Consider the following 11,147-nt stretch of genomic DNA (forward strand, 5'->3'; position numbering starts at 1 on the left):
CAATCTCACCAAAGAGCACTAGTTGCTCTAAAGCAAGTACATACATGGATGTGTGTGTATACCTTCAAGCCATACATAACTATGTATGCACTATGTATATCTTGTACACCTGGAGGAATTAGAGAGGACAAATGCTAAACAAAGGCAGACAGTCTTTTCTGGAAAAAAAATCTCCAGTCACATTCACATGTAGAGAGAAGTTGACCAGCCCCAGAAGAAAAGCAAGGAATAGTATTTGCCTTGAGCTGCATCAGGTTTTCCAGCCTCTGCCATGTATGTTGCCTACAGGTCTGGAGAGTGAAGCTGTGGCAGAATGGGTATAACATTGCAGTGATGCCAAGAGGCAGGGCAGGGTGTTCAGGCATTTAAGACCCAGAACAAGGACCATGGGACTCTCTAGACCATCCTTTTTTTCCTAGTTCAGCAAAAAAATAAACATCAACACCTCCATGGCTCATCAGTGGCAAACTTCTGCCTCTTCTGGATGCATTGAGGAAATCAGTCTCCACCAGGGGATTTCACCTGAATTTCCCTCCTCAGCCTTCCTGATGGTGATTCGGACTCACATGCTTGTCCTAGAGATTATGCAGTTGAGTGACTCTCAGATGAGTGTGAACTAGGGGAATCCTGGTTCTGTATTTAGCTCTTGACTCAATACCAGACCTTGGAGGAGTCACTTGACCTTCATGGAGAGGACTCAATCTGGGTGGAAAATGGGGAGAGAAAACTGCAGAACACTGTTCTTGCTGAAAACCAGAAAACCTACTTTTCTGGATGGAGAACAGCTGTATATTTCCATTAAAACAAAGTGAGGTTCATGAGATGCATCTGACTGCTATCACACTAAAGCCTTTATGAATTTAATCATTTAGGAGGCTCTCTCTTGGTTTACAGTCACTAGATACAAGAGGGCTTGTTTGTTTATAGAGAGGAATATAAGTGTGCTAATTGCAAATGAAAGTCCTCCTGCTCCTAACAGTACTTTCTCACTTTCTTATTTAGGCATTTAAAACACAAGGTGTCTCTTTCTCTCATCTTCAAGTAACACACCATGAAAATAAGAAAAAAGAAAAAAAAAGACAACTAACTTGTTCACATTATAATGGCTGCCATAATTGCATTTAAATGCAATACAGTTTTGTTGATTAATTTGAATGCGACCAAAAGAAATAAACACTTAACAAGGGCTTTATTTTGCCATGCAGTAATTGCTGTTCATCAGAACTATTGTGGTGGAGGTATATGTCAACTGAATTGCTTGTCTTTTTATTGCAAAACCAGGAAAATGTAATTTATTTCTGTACAAGACCCTCTAAAGATAGCACAATCTAAGAGTTTCCATCAAGAGTCAAGCAGATTCAGACACATTTTGGCATTCCAGCAGCCCCCTCCCACATTTAAGCTGCTATTCCCGTGTGCCCATTGCTAAATATAGCAGCAGCTCTTCAGATTGACAGGAGAGTTCCTGATCCTGGCTCCTGGGCTTTGCTCCATATACTCCTAATATGGTAGAACACTGCAGCCAAGTCAGCGCTCGGGGAGGACTCGAGAGGGTAAACTGGGTCCGCAGGATCGTCTCTCCCTGCTTAACCATGCCATGGGAAACTGAGCAGCAACAGCCACAGAGAAGCTGTGTCTTAACCTTTTGGTGTCTTGGCTCCAGATCAGCTGTCAGTGAAGCTGACTGGCTTGTCACGACTGTGCAATACCGAATGACGCCAACCTCCGGTTGACAACAGCATCAAGTATTTGTTCTTGTCCCCTTATCTCTCACAGCAGCAAACCAGGATACAAAAACATCTGGTTAGGGCAAGAAGGGACAAAATGCTGACAGCGTTTGTTGTGAATGTGTTTTAGGCTCATAAATGGACATGCAAAGCAACATGCGAGTCATTTTAGTCACCCTCCCCATCGTAGTTTTATGAGCAAGACAAAGCTTGTATGCAGTGCTGGCTTGCACATCTCTGCAGGGCATTGAGCTGTGGAGGCCATGGAGATAGAGCCTGAAAGATTATTTCAGAAAGCAATAGTTGATTTAATCTACAACTATTTGCCAATGTTTTTATTACTAATTTTAAAATCTTTCCTGCATGACTGCATGAGTTTAGCAGGGAGTCCCTGAAGCCACAGATCCTGGAACTCAATCAACAGAGCTACAAGGAATAAATTTGCATCTGTGCAGAGGGTCAGCAGGTTTGCTTGAAAAAAGCTACAAAAGAGGCATGGGACTTTTGCTGTTCCTCATGCTCACAATGAGCATTTTTACTCCATAGCCCATTCTCCAAAGTCCCAAGCATCTCTAGTTCATTAAACATCTCTGCTCCCTTCACCATCAATCTGCAGACACCAGGGAGCTCCAAGAATACATCATTTGGGACTTCCAGCTGCAGGCGGTGGTTTCCCAAACCATAAAAGCACCCCCTGGGCATGCCACAGAAGCACTCATTTACACACTCCCAGATCTTTGGAGTTTTACAGGGAAATATACTTTATACGTCTGTACTGCACAAAGGCCAGCTGAAACAGAATTCATGATGGAAAAAGCATGGGGAAGGAAACTTTAAAGCAGCAGCCAAGTGTAGCCAGTTACCAGTACAAAAGTGGGGAGGAGAGGAAGAACGAACTTTGGCATAAAATTTACTGTTTAGAAATGTATAATTTATAACACATTGCATCCATCCTTAAACAGTCATGAATACCACTCATTCCTTTTTATTGATGGGAGGGAGAGGAAACAATGCACAGAAAATGGAAACAATTTATTCAGATTGCAAGGTAGGACACCAAACACCCCAAATTCTAAAATCTTTGGATAAAGGACATCTCCAGCAGGGTCTAATGCTCAGGGAAGAATTTACATCTTGAAAACATTTCTATCTTTGTGGCTGCTGTGGGTGAATAAGCTCCTGTAACTCTGGTAGGTAAAGGCAGATGGGAAACCCCTGCAGGAATATTTTGCAGTATGTTAAAGCTTCACTGAAGCTTAAGGCGGAGTTTTCATCTTTTTTTTCTGTTTCATTTCCACTATCAGTGATGCATGAAGGAAGATAAAACTGCAGATAAATAGAGGTTCCTGTTGTTCAGGTTCCCTCAGTACTGAAAGTGACAAATACACATTATTTATAGTCAGAATAAGCCAGTAGCTACGGTGTGTGTTTCTAGCACTATAAATTGAATAAATAGATTGCCCTACACCACCTTATTAAGCTCCACTGCAGCAAACTCCTCTTTATACATTGATCCAACCTACCAGCTAGTGTTCATCAACAGTAAATCAAAAGTGTGATCTAAAATACCTGTCTTCGAAAGGTAAACTGAAGTGGGCCACCAGAAAAAATGCAGAGATTGGAGGTATCACTCTGAAACAAAATACTCTACTAGTGGCTCTTGGAAATGCTCACTGAGGGAAGATAATCACCTAATCTCCTTATGCATAGTTTAGGTATGCATTTAGGCAATTCAGAGAATCTAAGCTAGACAGCATGAACATCCCCTCAGATGGGAGATTTTTGTTGATCACCATCTCAGACAACTTCATTTATTGTGCTGTACATCATTCATCTTTTCATTCAAATGCCTGTTTACTCAGGATTACTAGTAGGTCAGAAAAGCCTGACTTCATATATCTATATGAACTGCATATATAGGTATATAATTTCATATCAAAGGCAATATTTTGTTGGGGTTTGTATGTTTATCTTCTTTAGACAAGATGTCCACAACTATGAAAATCCGTTCAATCGACTTTCAGAATATTTAAGGAGAAACTCTGAGTTTCCAAGCAATTCTTTTCATTCTTGGTTCCACAAAACAAAAGTTAGGTAATTGAAAAAAAAGGGTGGGGAGAAGCCCCAAACCCAAACAAACAAACAAAAATGATGAAATGAGATGGTGGTGCCAAATCCAGGCTTTCTTCAGAAAAGTCTGATTTAAATATCAGCCTGCTACCTTTGTTTCCACATCCCAGACTTAGATTGGTGGGTGCTTAAAATTGTTAGTGGGAGCTACCCAAATCCCATAATGAAGTTGATGAGGTAGATTAGGTAGAATGGATTCCAGAAGCAGCTAGAAATAAGTGAGATATTGCTGATGCCCTTTGCGTGGCCAGGCAGCCCCCAGATTCTCTCCTACAGGAAGCCTCACTAGGCTTGTCACAGACAGCTGCCAGGGCAGCATCTTGCAATATTCTAACCTGAAGGTGAGACCAAGAATAATCAGGGTTCCTCCTGTTGCTTGAGATGTTGTGTTGGAAAGTTTATTAGGTGCCTGGAAAGTTCATCAGGTGGGAGCCTGAAAGCCGGGGGATTCTAAAAATGCTAAAAAATTGCCAAATTCATTGGCAAAGGTGGGCACAGTAGGGCTGTGACAGTGCAGTCATGATATGCAACCCCATCTTGAGTTGGTCCTCTTGCCCATCTCCTTGCACATCTCACCCCCTCTTGCCAGGTTCTCTGCCAGCTGATTCTCATCCAGCACTCTGTCTCGGCCAGGTTCAGGGAAAAAGGAAGATTACACCATCTGGATCTGCTGAAAGAAAGACACAGAGCAGAATGTCACCAGAATACTGATGGCACAGCAGCCAAACCACAGCTGCCACACAAATACTCAGCAGGAGCTGTGACAGAGCAGGTCTGGTGGGACACATCTCTGAGTTTACTGACAAGGGAAAATCTGAGCTAATGATCAAATGTTGCCAGATCCTGTCAGTAGAGGCACTGGGACTCTCTGATCAGCTTCATTCAAAGTTGTTGGCAGAGGAGGCAAAGTTAGCTATGCCATTTTGACTTAATCCATCATTTGTAGGAAGAAAGCTTGCTCAGAGAGCAGTAACACCTCTAAGTCCTAAACATGATCGCAGGAGGACAGAAGCAGCAGCTGAACCCTGAGTCGTGCTGCTGTGGCTCCACAGACTCTCAAGCAGGAAGCCTTGCACTGAAGCAGTAATTAGAGGCTGATCAAGACATATTAAGCAGAAGCCTAAATGGTGCTGCTTAACCACACTTCTGCTGGTAAGCCAGGGAGAAGGATGGGTGTGTGGAGGGCTACAGCGATGCTGGCACTAAGGCATTCCAGTAAGAGCCAAGCTTTGCTGTTCTTACAAGGAAAACATAATTTTGATTCAGCAGAGATGACATCCTCTTCTCTCTAGAGATGCCTCCCCAGATTTGTCTTCCTGAAATATCAAGGTTGGGAATATTTTTTAACAAACTGGTCAATTACACTGACTACAGGAAACGCAGACGCTGCCAGCTAGCTCAAACATTTTGCAAACAAAGAGTGAAGCTTTCCGATGCATTATTTATAACCTGCAGGCTGTAATGAGAGGCTGCTTAGTCTGGAGAGTGAAAGACATGGAGAAATCCAGGAAGACACCTGGACAGATGAATTCAGGTGGAGATTCATGAGGCAACAAGAGAGGAGAAAGTAGAAGGAATGGTGGCTAAGGAAGCTTTAAAGCTGAAGGTTTAGTTGTGTCATGGCTGAGCGAGGAAAGGAAGTGCTTTAGCAAGTTCTCAGCACTATCCTAAAAGAGGTTTTACTTCCTTCCCTCAACAATTTGGACCAAAACCAGCTTTCTATTAGCTACAATATCCCTTGCTTCTTCCACTCTCATATCCCTGACATTCATTGACAGCCATTGCTCCATTTCTGAGCAATGTCTACCCTTGAATATGCATGTTCTAGTGACTTTAGCTGCTCCACCATGTCTCTGCCCTCCCTGTAGTAGCTGCTTTCACATCCTGCACAAGCAGGTCAGGTTCCTCTATTTTGTTGCCTAGGTGCCTGGTGTTTACGTGTGCAAACATTTCCATTGTTTCTTTGCGATCACAGCTGAGCTTGGGCAACAAAAACTCAGCTGACATGGAAAACTGTTAATTTGGTTCGTAAGTATGAGATATGATTGATGAGGGTAGATAATCCTGATAGAAAAAAAAGGTGCCAGTTTGCTTTGTTACCATCTTTGGGATAAGTAGTTTCCTACACTTACAGCCGTCGGCCAGCAGTCTCGCTTCTGGAATTCACAAATGTAGAGAAATCCAATGTGTTTACTGACAAGGCTCAGCTGGGGGAGGCCAGGCTGACAGGCACATAACCTTATATCCAATCACTCCAATTTCAGGCTTCAGGACCATGAATGGAGTAGCCTGGGGAGTTGAATTTAAAGTACACGGTATGGGGTGCGAGCACATGTGTGTGTTCAGTGCTGTATCACCACTCTGTTACAACCACTTTAAAATCTTTCAGAGATTGAAGTCTGTCAATTTACACTTAGCTCAACAGAAATGGCAGCCTAAGCAGGTCCATTCTGGTCTGTCTTTATTCCTTTCTCATCTCAAGCTATAGTGACAAAATTAAGCTGTTCTCTCTTTTGTATCCTATCCCTAGTAAAATTATACAATCATCAGGCTTTTTTTTCTATGCTTGTGCTCATTTTACAGCTGTGTGATGTTTGTGGGAGAGGCCTTGGGCACACCTCAGGGACCCCTACTCCCTGATACAGGGTATGGAAAGCATGGCACCAAGCAGTGCACTTTTTCCTTCCCATGCCTGCCAATAAGCTTCATTTTCATCACAGAAAAAACAGCTGTGGAGACCAGGAAGCAACAACCCGACTTGCTTGGTCTTTCACCCTCTGGGCTCCAGCCCATACTGTAAGACATTAATTACTCAGGTCCCCTTCCCCACACCCATAGTACCATCCGTTCAAAGTCTGCCTGGTAATGAAGCCTATCACAGCAGATGGCTGGACGAGGCACCCTCCCCACTGGGGTGACTCTGTAATGCTGTTTTGGGGCAAAAAGCAGCAGATCAGGTTTGTCTCTCTTACAGACCTTGAAGTAGACTGTCTACACATGGACCCTTCTTTTTATTAAAAGGAGTGCAGAACTATGTGCTTTTTGCTATAATAACCCATTTGGCATTCTTATGTTCAGAGGGAATACAAGTAGCAGCTGTATGTATGGTTGATATGATGCACTGTTATTAGTACAAGGAGCCAGAGCTCAGGGAATTATATGTACTGTTTGTTTGTAGATAGGAAAGATTATTTAAAATTGCTCCCCTATTGTAATCCAGCCGATCACCTTTGACTTCAAAAATGATAACAAGAGCTTGCTGCAAAGGTTTGGATTTGCATACATATGTGACTTAAATCTAATCCCAGTGACAAACTATCATCTTGCTACATTACACATGAACTTAAAGCCTTAACAAGCTTGCCTCAGACCCATAAGCAAACAATGTCTCCCTCTCAGCAGGTTTAATATGCTCTTTATAACCAAGATATCAAAGGACTCCTCCAGCGGAGCCCACCTGGGACGGCCCTGGCAGGGGAGCAGGGATGCTCTTCCCAGCTGAGATGGGCAGTGGGACAGAGCCTGAGCCCTTGGCAGCTCAGCACTGGAAGCTGTGCAAAGGGCTCTCCAATTTAATCTGAAAAACTAAGTGCCGTTCCTCAATATCGAATGCATGCAAAGCCTTATGCAAACAGCCCTCGAAGGGAATTACGTACATAACTAAGGGCTCAGAGAGGGTGTGAGGACAGGCGAGCCTGGTCTCAGCTGCCACCTGGGGCTGTAAACCAAGGTGGCTCCACTCCCTCTTGGCACAGGCAAACGCCCTGGGAAGCCAGCACGCTGCTCCTGCTGGGGCTGTTGGAAAAACAAGGAAACCACCATCCTTGGGAGAGCTGGGAAAACCTGGAAATGTGAACCCTGGGGACTCATACCAGACAACAACTCTGCTTTTAGAGAAACCTGCTGTCATCTGTAGAGTATTGCTGTATTGCATTGGCAATAGTGCAGCAGGGATGCCTGAAAGGATCTTTCCAACAAAGAAATTCCCAAGGGCAAATGTTTGTTTCTTACCTGTAGCTAGCTTTTTTGTGTGAATTTAATTTTCAATTTTTTTTTTAAACCTCTTTCAAAAGTAAACCTTTTCATAGCTGTTGATATAAAAAAAAACCCACACTTTTTGCTTATGCTGACAGATTTATACAGCTTTTATAACCATCACAACTAACTTTTGCTTCAGAAGGAGAGTAAACAAAACAACTGACATTTATTAGGGTGAGCTTGAAAGTGGCTTTAATAAAAGTGATTTTGAGATAGGCTTAAGGCATTGGTATAAATACCAATGATGCAACTGAATGAAAAATAAAGCAATATGGGATTTTTGCTTATTTTGTTCTTCTCCCTGAAGAGAACTTGTATGAATACAGCGCTCTTCTATACCAAGCTACAGATATGACATTTATCAGATGTAATAATCTTTTCCTCTTACCATATGCAAAAATCCCACCACAACTGAGGCTCTAAAGACCAGAACACTATCTTTAATCTGTGTTTTAGCAGATGAATCAGTGTAACTGCATGGCAGTAAAGGTAAATTATTACTTTAACCAGAACTTTTAGCTTTATTTGTTTCAGTTTTAAAAGTATATTCTCATGTGTTTTTCACAGTGTGGCACAAACTTATTAAAATTGTTTTCCACAGACTATGCAAGCTGTCCATTTCACACAAAAAAATGGGCAAAAGCAACTTAAATTAGCACTATATCCGCTAGCTATAAGAACAAAAGAATTGAGTAATTTGTTGAAGATTGTCTCAGGAAGTGACAGGCAGATTAGAAAAACTGTATTGCAGACAAGGAGGCATTTTCTAGATGGCAGCAGGCTAAAACTTAAATTAAAAACTAGCTAAGCATAAACTAGAGTCCAGGATCAAATGGGAGCAGAAAAAGGAGAGTAGTGGTCTAGCAGGTTCATCTTATATTTTAGTCAGGCCAAGATGCTCTGAAGGTGAAAATGCAATGACTGATTGAGGAGATGGGTAACTGTGAATATGAGATCAGTACAAAACCAGATATAGACAATGAAGGATAACTATTCAAATATCCTTTAAAGAGTGTCACACAGCCCAGCTGCAACTCACATGTCAGTCCTTAGGACAGGACTTCTGACAGGTCCCCACCAACCACTCGGCCCCAGACCTCATGCAGACTTGAGGCTTCTCAAGACACTGAATCACACAGGGCTTTGTGCAGGAGGATACAGACTCATATGTACAGAAGAGATTCCTCTGTGGGTAAAATTCTCTTTCAGATTTCATAGATAGTATTTCAGCTGCTGCTAAAAGTTGCTGAGGTCCCAGTAAAATAAGCACATGAACACTGTGCTTTGGAATCACAGCTTCTTTGTTTGCATTATAAATGTAATTTAGTGTTGTGTTGGACCAATCCTAAAGTTCTTGGAAACTTGGTTTCCCTGAAATAAAGCAACTTCCTTTCCTCTCCCCTTTTGCAAGGGAAACAACAATCCCATTTTTGAATATTGTTATAGGACAATTTGAACTCCCAGAAATTTTGAAGCAGGATTTTCTTTTTGTGAGAATGAACTCTAAGATGTAGAGTCTTGTGCAGAGAGTCCTTGAAATTTTTTAGCTCTCTGGATACTTTTGCAATAGGGGAAAGGGAAAACCTTGAGGAAAAGCTTCTGAACACCTGCAGAAAGCTTAAGGACATACAGTCACTTGGAGACAAGTTCCTCCTACCTGGCTCCCTCCATGAGCCAAGCATTGCCAGAAGTGCTAACTTATTTTACCTGCACACTTGTATCTGGCAATTAAAATGAGCCCTTCTTTCACATGGGCTGGAAGCCTGCTTGCTTTGCAGAGTGGTTATGCCCATAGCAATCATCTCCCAGCACCTCCCCACAACCCCCTGCCACAGGACAGACAAATTTGGTGCAGAGAGGGAGGCCCACTGAGCCAGGAGGCAAAGGGATGCTCCTGGGCACAGTGCTACTACCAGTGTGCCTGTGGCACAGACTGCACTGTGGAGAGCCTGTATGGCAAATGTTTGGGGTACCCACAGTGCTCAGGGCTTGGTTTCTCCTCCCCATTTTTTTTTTTTCTTTTTTAAATCTCAGAGGAAAACTAGTGATTCCCATCCCTTGCTAATGGATACATTGTACTGGAACACAATACACTGTTTTCTTGCTTCTTGGCATCATGCTGCCATTCCCTGGGTGGGAACAGAAGAAGTAGTCCTCTTTACCACAAACAAAGCAGCTTTTAAAACAATTTAAAAAGAGATTGCAATTAAAAAACAATTAAGAAAGAACTTGTCTGTTCTTTAAAGCCTGAGTTAATATCACTGAAAGGAGATCTGGACAAAGCTCTGGCAATCTTTTTAGCAGAAATACTTTCTAGGATGTTAAAAAAGAATAGCCCAAAATATCAAGTGTTTGTTGTTTTGTTTTGTTTTCCAAAGGGCTCCACTTATGATAAAAGTGCTTTAAAAGAAAATTTGCAACTCCCCTACTCAGCTTTTCAATTCTTTGTCCTATACAACACAATTACTTCTTGCTGTTCATACAACAGTAATTTTGGCTAACAGTTGTAGGATCTAAAGTGAAGCAAGCTCAGATGAAGCTACCTGCAGACAGCACAATCACATCTTCAGTGATCTCAACACTGACATAGATTTTCAGGCTTAAATAGTCACTTCAGCATTTATTTCACTGAGCCTTTAGCCAGGTGCAGTTTTTAGCTGGGTGTAGTGCTTACTTTCCAAAGTATGCAGTTGTAAAAGCCTGAGCATGATTGAGCTGGTAGTTTGTGCTCCCTAGAAACTGAACAGCTCCTTTTCTGGCAACACGCAAGATGCTTCAGTAATATTCAAAGCAGCAAAAAATCAGCAGGAAATTCATGCTTGTGTTTCTCTCATCACCAACCCTCAGCATCCAGACCTGTCCCTGTTCATTTTTTGTACCACTATTTCAACTCTGTTGGGGGCTACTGCATTATAGGACCACTGATCATGTCCTGCATCCATCCTTATTGAGCTGCTGTGTTTCCCTCTCACACCACTGTCAGAAGTTTTCCAGGTTGCTGGGACAGCTGGTGCTGGCCAAGGCGCTGCATCCCTGTGGATGACATCCCCACCGATGGCATCCCTGCGACACTCAGCTGGGACCAGGCTGCGAGGGAGCAGGAAGGAGCCTGCACACGTGGATCAATGAGCAGTTCAAATGCAGCAGTAACACATGTCCTGTCAAAGGGCTTTAAACACATTTTCAAATTACATTACCTGCCTGTGGCCCTGGTTTCCAGTAGGGCAGAGGCTGGTGCTCAGTGCTCCTGTG

The sequence above is a fragment of the Strix aluco genome, chromosome 5 (genome assembly GCF_031877795.1).
Source record: "Strix aluco isolate bStrAlu1 chromosome 5, bStrAlu1.hap1, whole genome shotgun sequence".
Lineage (NCBI taxonomy): Eukaryota > Metazoa > Chordata > Aves > Strigiformes > Strigidae > Strix > Strix aluco.